Source organism: Gigantopelta aegis, unplaced genomic scaffold (assembly GCF_016097555.1).
Source record: "Gigantopelta aegis isolate Gae_Host unplaced genomic scaffold, Gae_host_genome scaffold1915, whole genome shotgun sequence".
Classification (NCBI taxonomy): domain Eukaryota; kingdom Metazoa; phylum Mollusca; class Gastropoda; order Neomphalida; family Peltospiridae; genus Gigantopelta; species Gigantopelta aegis.
The window spans coordinates 100,183-108,329 of NW_024537370.1; the positions used below are offsets into that span (position 1 = coordinate 100,183).

The 8,147-nt window shown below is 38.8% G+C and overlaps 1 pseudogene; it reads left to right on the plus strand.

Moving 5' to 3' along the window:
* Positions 1-358: 358 nt before the first annotated feature.
* LOC121367210 lies at positions 359-471 on the plus strand (annotated as a pseudogene).
* Positions 472-8,147: the final 7,676 nt, after the last annotated feature.

The window sequence follows — 8,147 nt, forward strand, 5'->3', positions numbered from 1 at the left end:
TACACAAAAGGGTCCGCTAGATTCATATTCAACCCCCATTGTTCTGCAGGGCCGTAGCTAGGATTTTTTGTTTGGGGGGCAACTGAGTAGTTAATAGTCTAAATCACCTTAAACAGTTAAGAAGATAATTTTCTTTAAGCTTCTGTAATGAATTCCGGAACACCCCCCCCCCCCCCCCCCCTCCGCTAGCTACGGCCCTGCTCTGTTTGTACTTAGTATGTATTCCTCCTGTTCCAAGTGGTTCGGTAATATGGATCAATTAAATACTTATTTACCGCCTATATACATTTTTGCTGTGTTTATAGGCAGCCCTCGTTAGCGTAGGCCATAAACATGGCCGTCGTATATATATAGCCACTTCGCTTCTCGGCCTTTTTGCTAAGATCAAAATGTAGTATCTGTTCTTATCAGAAACGGCCTCGATCACAGGAGATAACCGCATGCGGGTAACTGTAGTTACTCGCATCCAATATGGCGGAGGACGCATATGATGAGTATTAATCAATGTGAATTTTCATTCTTAACGGGCATTTTTTAGATGTCCATATACATAGACTTCATGAAATATATAAAATATGCATTTTTGAAGCACACGTTTTTAAAAAATCGTATTTGGGAATTGGATAACGGACATCAAAAATTGAGTGTGATGTTGGTAACTGAAAGTGTTAACATCATGAGGATGTGGGTATCTGTTACGGTTGGATGAGGGTAATTATTCGATGCAGAATGCCGTTCAAGTCACAAATAATTCAAAATTGGGTGATTGATTACTTTAATATGAATATAATACGAAATGACTCAACGGTAATTTCATACTCTATTCTGTAATAATATAATGTATAATGTCTTGATAGTCTTCTTGCATTAACTTTCAAGATTGAAATAGTCCGACATATTACCCAAACTCTGAAAGATGAAAGGACAATTACCCCAAACGAAAATTTAAAGTCGGATTATACCAAAATTAAACTTAAAATATACTTCCGATATTTACCGAATCACGCACGCACGCACGCTTTCCATTCAGCTTTCCATTCAGTTATGTATTTTGTTGTTGAACATTGAAATGCCCCGGCAAGTGAGAATTAAAACAAAACAGCAACAAAAAACAAACAAACAAAACTAGAGCTTAGCTCGGCAGCAGCCAAATGTGTTCCAATGTTACGTAACGCTATTATGTAAAAATTAGACACCCTCCCCCCCCCCCCCCCCCCCCCTATTACACCGCGGTGGATGAGATACTCATGTGATATTTATCGTCTCTTCACATGTGAAAATACGTGTTTTTAGAAGTCATAATCTTCGATCACGTGATTAGAGGAAGAAGAAGAAGAAGGAAATGTTTTATTTAACGACGCACTCAACACACCTTTTTACGGTTATATGGCGTCAGACATATGGTTAAGGACAACACATATGGTTAAGGACAATACATATGTTGAGAGAGGAAACCTGCTGTCGCCACTCTTTCTGATTAGCAGTATGGGATCTTTTATATGCACCATCCCACAGACAGGGTAGTACATATCACGGCCTTTGATCTACCAGTCGTGCGGCACTGGCTGAAACGAGAAACTAGGGAGGTTAGGCCATCGGTCTACAGGCTGGTAGGTACTGGGTTCGGATCCCAGTCGAGGCATGGGATTTTTAATCCAGAAACCGACTCCAAACCCCGAGTGAGTGCTCCGCAAGGCTCAATGGGTAGGTGTAAACCACTTGCACCGACCAGTGATCCATAACTGGTTCAACAAAGGCCATAGTTTGCGCTATCCTGCCTATGGGAAGCGCAAATAAAAGATCCCTTGCTGCTAATCGGAAATAGTAGCCCATGTAGTGGCGACAGCGGGTTTCCTCTCAAAATCTGTGTGGTCCTTAACCATATGTCTGACGCCATATAACCGTAAATAAAATGTGTTGAGTGCGTCGTTAAATAAAACATTTCTTTTTTTTCCATCAGTGTCTTAAGTATTAGCTGAATAAAATAAGTCAGCTGTATCCTGAATTGAGGTATACATGTAGCTTCATGTTAGCATTGGTATCTCCAAAAGCTGAATATGTCATATCTTATATTAAATCTATATGCTCTAGTGGTACCGTTAAATAAAACACTTTTTTTTTTCACTCCAAGCATGAATAAAAAACCTTTTTCTGACATATTTAATGAAAAGTGTGTTTGTATGTTTTGTTTAACGACACCACTAGAATACATTGAGTAATTAAGCATCGGCTATTGGATGTCAAACTAAATCCACTAGTATGGTAGAAGCAACGGGTCTATCAGCATCTGTGTTTGTTTCAAGTACTGAATAAGCACAGCAAAGAAAACAACTTTAATTGTGATTTTAGGAAAGAATGTGTCCTCATTCTTGTTAAGAAAATGCGATGAATTCACTTCGTTGATGGCAGCTGGAAACTTATCCAGGGTATGTTATTAAAACTCAATATCTGTATCAAATATAACAGTACACTGGTCACATTAACGTTTAAGGTTTGATGGATACGTCTCAAGATGTCTCGTTAAGTGTTGCATTTCCATCTTCTATTATAAATAAAGGAGCCAACCGTCATCTACAATACACATTAATCTCTACATGGACTCACGTCTGTTATAAATAACAGCTAAAGCATTAAGTAATCTGAACAAATGTTTTTTAAAAGTCTGCAAGATCATAAACGCAAAATTATAGCAGGATGAAACAGAACACTGAGCAGTGGTCTATTTCATTCAGTTAGTGTTAGGCCATTTTAGATTAGAATCGACCAGAGCATGCATAGGGATAGTTTCAGTGGGAAACAGATTTCCATAGCGAAGGCAGCTTAATTCAGGAGACAGCTGATAAATCCTACATGTATGCAACTCCGATACCCAAAACACTCTAGGGACACTTGGTATATCCCTATCTGTTTTGGCTGTTCGAGTTGAAAATGGTGTGGTATGGACTCTGACGAAAGTTCGCCTTTACAGTCATTGATTGCCAGTCATTGATTGCACTGTTAAACATCTTGGAATCAGAGCAAATATCTTCGATGGTACCTATCAAGCATTTCCACAGAGGCCGAGTACTGCTACAAACCATTTGGAAACTGGACTCCCAAAGTTATTGATCCTCATTCAGGCGCGTGCTCAAGGCGAATAATATAATTTCTTTCCCCCAAAAATGTGGTCAGAAAGCAGCTCGGCTAGCCAGCAGAAAACACCTCAGAATAGCCCTAGAAGGGGTCAATTTTCCAAAAAAATTCAAAGTTTACCCCCCCCCCCACACACACACACGGGCTTCGCCAGGCACCTCGACCCCCCCCCCCCCCCTGCAAAATTTCCTGCGCACGCCCCTGTCATTGGAAGAACGTTTGGTCTAGATTTGTACTAACAGTAGTGGACACGGACATTACATTGTAGATGTAAGTTTAAAGTCCGAAGTAAAAACCAATATTGTACGAACCTGTGTACCTATTTCAACCACGGAAGTAAGCGTTTAGAGACTTGTGGAAGTTGCCAAAGAGTGATTCGTCAAAACTGTTTTAGCTGATCTTCAAGGTGCATGAAAACGTTAAAATTATCAATATAGAAACATGGATTCGAACCTATGTCACTATACTAATTTACCAAAGAAATTCGGAACAAATTGTCAGGATCTGTAATAGAGCAATTTCCCCCCCCCCCAAAATTTTTTTAAACTTTAAAAAAAACCCGAAAATTTAAATAATTTCAAATTACCCCCCCCTTAAAAGCCCCCGGAAAAAAAAAACCCCCCTTTTTTTTTTGGGGGTTTTTTTTTTAAAAGGGTTTTCCTTTAAACCCCCTTTTTTTAACCTTAAATGGTTTTAAAAGGGCCCCCAAACCCTTTTTAAAATTGGGCCCTTTAAATCCCCTTTTAACCCCCTCAATTGGCCCCCCCCCCCCCAAAAAACCCCCCAAAAAAGGCCCCTTTTTGGGCCGTTTAAAATTTTTTTTTGGGGGTTTTTTTTTTTGGGGCCCCCCCCCCCAAACCCCCCCCCCCCCCCCCCCAAACCCTTAAAAAAAAAAAAAAAAAATTTTTTAAAACCCCCCAAGGGCCTTTCCATTTTCCAAATTTTTGTTTAAAAAATTTGGGGAAACCCTTTTTTTTTTAAAATTTGGGGAAAAAAAAAATTGGGGATCCCCCATTCCCTTGGTTTGGGTTTTTTACCCCAATTTCCCCCGGGGCCCCTTAAACCTGGGGTTTTTTTTTTTTTTTTTCCCAAGGGCCAATAAAACCCTTTAAAATTTTTTTTTTCTTTTTTTCCAAATTTTCCCCCTTTTTTTAAACAAAAATTTTTTTTTTTCCTTTTTTTCCCCCAAATTTTTTAATTTTTTAAAAAAAACCCTTTGGAAAGGAACCCAATTTTTTCCCTTTCTTTCCCTTTTCCCCTTTTTTTGGGGAAAAAAACCCCCTTTTTGGGGGGGATTTTTTACCCCCTTTGGCCCCCCCCTTTTTAAAACCTAAACCCCCCCCCCCCTTTCCCCCCCCCTGGGGGCCCCCCCCCCCCCCCAAAAAAACTTCCCCCCGGCCCGGGCCCTTTTTAAAAAAAAAAGGAAAAAAAAACCCTTTAAAAAAGGGGCCCCCCCTTTTAAACCTTTCCCCCCCCCCTTTTTCCCCCCCCCTTTTTTTTTTTTTGGCCCCTTTGGTTTTGGAAAAAAAAAAGGGGGGCCCCCCCCCCCTTTTTTTAAAAAAAAATTTTTAAAAAAATTTTTTTTTCCCCGGGTTTTTTAACCAAATTTTTTAACAAAAATTTTTTTGAAAAACCCCCAAACCCCCCCCCCTTAAAACCAAAAAAAAACCCCCCCCCCCAAAAAAAAAAAAAAAAAAAAAAATTTTCCAGTTTTTTAAACCCTTTTTTTTTTTTTTTTTGTTTTTGGGTTTAAAAAGGGGAAAACCCCCCTTTCCCCCCCCCCCCCCCCCCCCCGGGTTAAAAAAAAAAAAAAGGGGTTTTTCCCCGGCCCGCCCCAAACCAAAAATTTTTTCCCAACCCGTTTGGCCTTTTTTAAAACCTTCCCGGGGTTTTAAAAAAACCTTTTTTTTTTTTAAATCCCCCCTTTGACCCAAACCCCTTTAAAAACCCGGGGGTGGTGTTTTTTTTTAAATTAAATTTTCCCCCCAAAATTTTCCCCAAAAAAAATTTTGGGAAGCCAAAAAAACCCCCCCATTTTCCCCCCCCCCTTTTTTTTTTGGGGGGGGGGGGGGAAAAGGTTTTCCCCCCAAAACCAAATTTGGGGCCCCCTCCAAATAAAAAACCCCCAAAACCCCCCCCTTGGGGGTTTTGGGGGTTTTTGTTTTTGGGGTTTGTTTTTTTTTTTTGGGGGCCCTTTTGGGAAAAATCCCTTTTCCCGGGGGGGGGGGTTTTTTCCCCGGAAAACCCCCAAAAAGGAAAACCCAACCGGTTTTTTTTTTTCCCCCTTTTTAAAAAAAAATTTGCCCCCCTTTTCCAAATTTTAAAACCCCCCCCCGGAAAATATTTTAAAAAAAACCCCCTTTAAATTTTGGAAAAATTTTTTTTTTTCCCCGATCCAAAAAAAATTTAAAAAGGGAAAACCCCGGGTTTCCGGGAATTTGGGGCCCTTTTTTTAAAAAAACTTTTTTGGGAAAAAAAATAAGGAAACCCTTTTCTTTAAAAATTCCAAAAAAAAAAAAAAAAATTAAAAAAAAAAAACCAAAAAAAATTTTTTTCCCCCCAAAAAACCCTTAAACCCCTTTTTAAAAAGGGGTTTTTCCTTTTTTAAAAAAGGGTTTTCCTTTTAACCGGGGAAAATTGGAAAAAGGGGTTTGGGGTTTCCCCGGGGGTTTTTTTTCCTTTTAAATAGAAAAACCCCGGGGCCCCTGGAAAAATTTTTTAAAATGATTTTTTAAAGGATAAAACGTAACTGAAAATAAAAATAATACGTGGCCTTTTTGAACCAATGTAATTTCCTTTGCAGTCATAACTAGGAAACGTGTTCGTCCCAAAAAGCTTAATTTGGTTTGACCAAAAATTGAAAATTTATCTAGTGTCATATCTAAACAATTAAGGTAAAAAATAAAAAAATTAAATAAAGATTACATAACCACAAGTTTAAACAAACAGTCTCTTTTCGTTTTAAAAGTCCTCAAACAAACGAAGACTAAACCTTGGAATCTTGAAAGGTGTATCTGGGTGAACCCCCGTCTATGGGCCCTTAGGCTTTTTCTTTTCCAGAGTGCAACACGTGGATGTCAAAGGCGTTGTATGTTTATTTGTCGTCGGAGGGTGCTTAAAAGTTCTTGTTTTGAAAAATGTCCCGGATTCCTCTCGAGATATTTGCAATTACCAAATGTTGACAACAATAGCAGACGATTAATAAATTTATGCTTAGTGGTGTAAAAACACAAAATTTGTGCAAATTACAGAAATAGAGAGTTCGGTGCCGAATGGTTAAACTTATGGTTGTTATGGTGGGGAAAATGGTTTTAGGTTCGCGTCTGGTAACGGGCATGAGCAATTGGGGGGACAAATTATTATTTCCTTAGCCAGTGATAAATTCATCTTCTTCTTTTTTCTATCATCTCTTTATAATATTATTATACTACACACTAGTCAACCCAAAGGGTGAAAAATTTGTAAATTTCATCTCCTCTTGCCGATATGTGGGTTTGTAGCCCCGTTTATCCTTGGGTTAAAAGAATCTTTTTGAATTCGGTGGCCGATGTATCGTGGTGGCGGAGAACAGGGTAAATTGGTCTATTGGTTACGGGACCCCAGCAACGGATGAGAGTTTGTGGTTGGACCTTTATTTCCTTTGCTGTGGAATGAATTATTTTAATTTAATTCATTGCTTTTGTTGTATGGTCTAGTCAAAACCCAAATATGTACAAAATAGATTAAAAAGATCGAAAAAGTAAAATTCTCTTGAACAAATGATTCAGCGGGGCCTTTGATTAAGGTTTGTCTTTGGGTCGCCCGCGTATAACGTTCCCGCTTTGCTTCCCGTTGGGGGAAGTGAATTGCTCTTAAAAGTTTGTTTAATTGAATTCTGAATAAGATGGAAAGAAAAAAAGGACCCAAGTGCAACAAGAAATAAACGCATCAAAAACAATTCATATTGAGAAGGGGCGGGGACATTAGGGCTCACTTAACTCTACAGACATTCAATCCCACATTACAACTTGGTATGAAATATAGGCATACTTGTGTGTGAATAAATATGGGTTTCAATTTGATGTGTTCCCTTTTTTTTCCATCGGTTATTTTAAAGGAATAAGTTTAAACCTGGCTAAATATACCTTTCGTAGCACCCCTATTACATTCGCAAGTCTCGATTATCTCATCGTTTTGTTTGTTTCGTTGTTATCACAAGGACAAAACTTGTTTGTGCTGTGCTTCGTGGGAAACAAACTTGCAGGGGAGGGAATTGACCCAGTAAGCGGACCCATCACAGTCTCTGCATTTCCATCCGCCTCCGCGTGCGACGTTGTGGTTTCTTTTGCTTGTCAAACGGTATTGTCTCTTCCTTGTCTTTTGACCGTGGGCAATAATTCGACACTTCCAGCAAAAAGCCCGTTATAGGTTCTTCCCTGAAAGAAAATTAAATTTATTGAATTAGGTTGCGAAAGATGTAGAATGAAGTTTACCGTCCCAGCACGAAAAATAATTTATAGGGGTGTGCAAAGGTAAACGCAAAACCTAGAAGAATATCAACGGGTTTACATGCGATTGCTTATTTAAAAAGTTTTGATACAAGCTGTGATTAATGGCGCGTACGCGGTAACGTTTCGCAGTTTACATCTATTTGTAAAATCAACTCTTTGGAACAAATTTGCTAAAGCCGAGTAATTGGGACAACGCCCTCAGTCCTTTCAACTTGAAAATGTGCCAATCAACAAGCGGGCAAAATGGGGCGCTAGAAACAGATGGTTGCCCAAAAAATGGCAAAGTTGTCGGAAGGATCGATTAACCAATGATTAACCATCCAAGTATCTGGTGGTGTTTTGAAGCATCAAATACCGGGGTCGCTTTAATAAAATAATAATAAAAAATAAATTATATTTTTAAATATTTTTATTAATATTAACCTTATTTGGGTATGTAAATTGTTTTTCGCTCGTAAATGATACGACCGAAATATGGGAATCTGAAAGAAGTAGTTTTTCGCTATCGTGTGAAGGTGCCAAAAC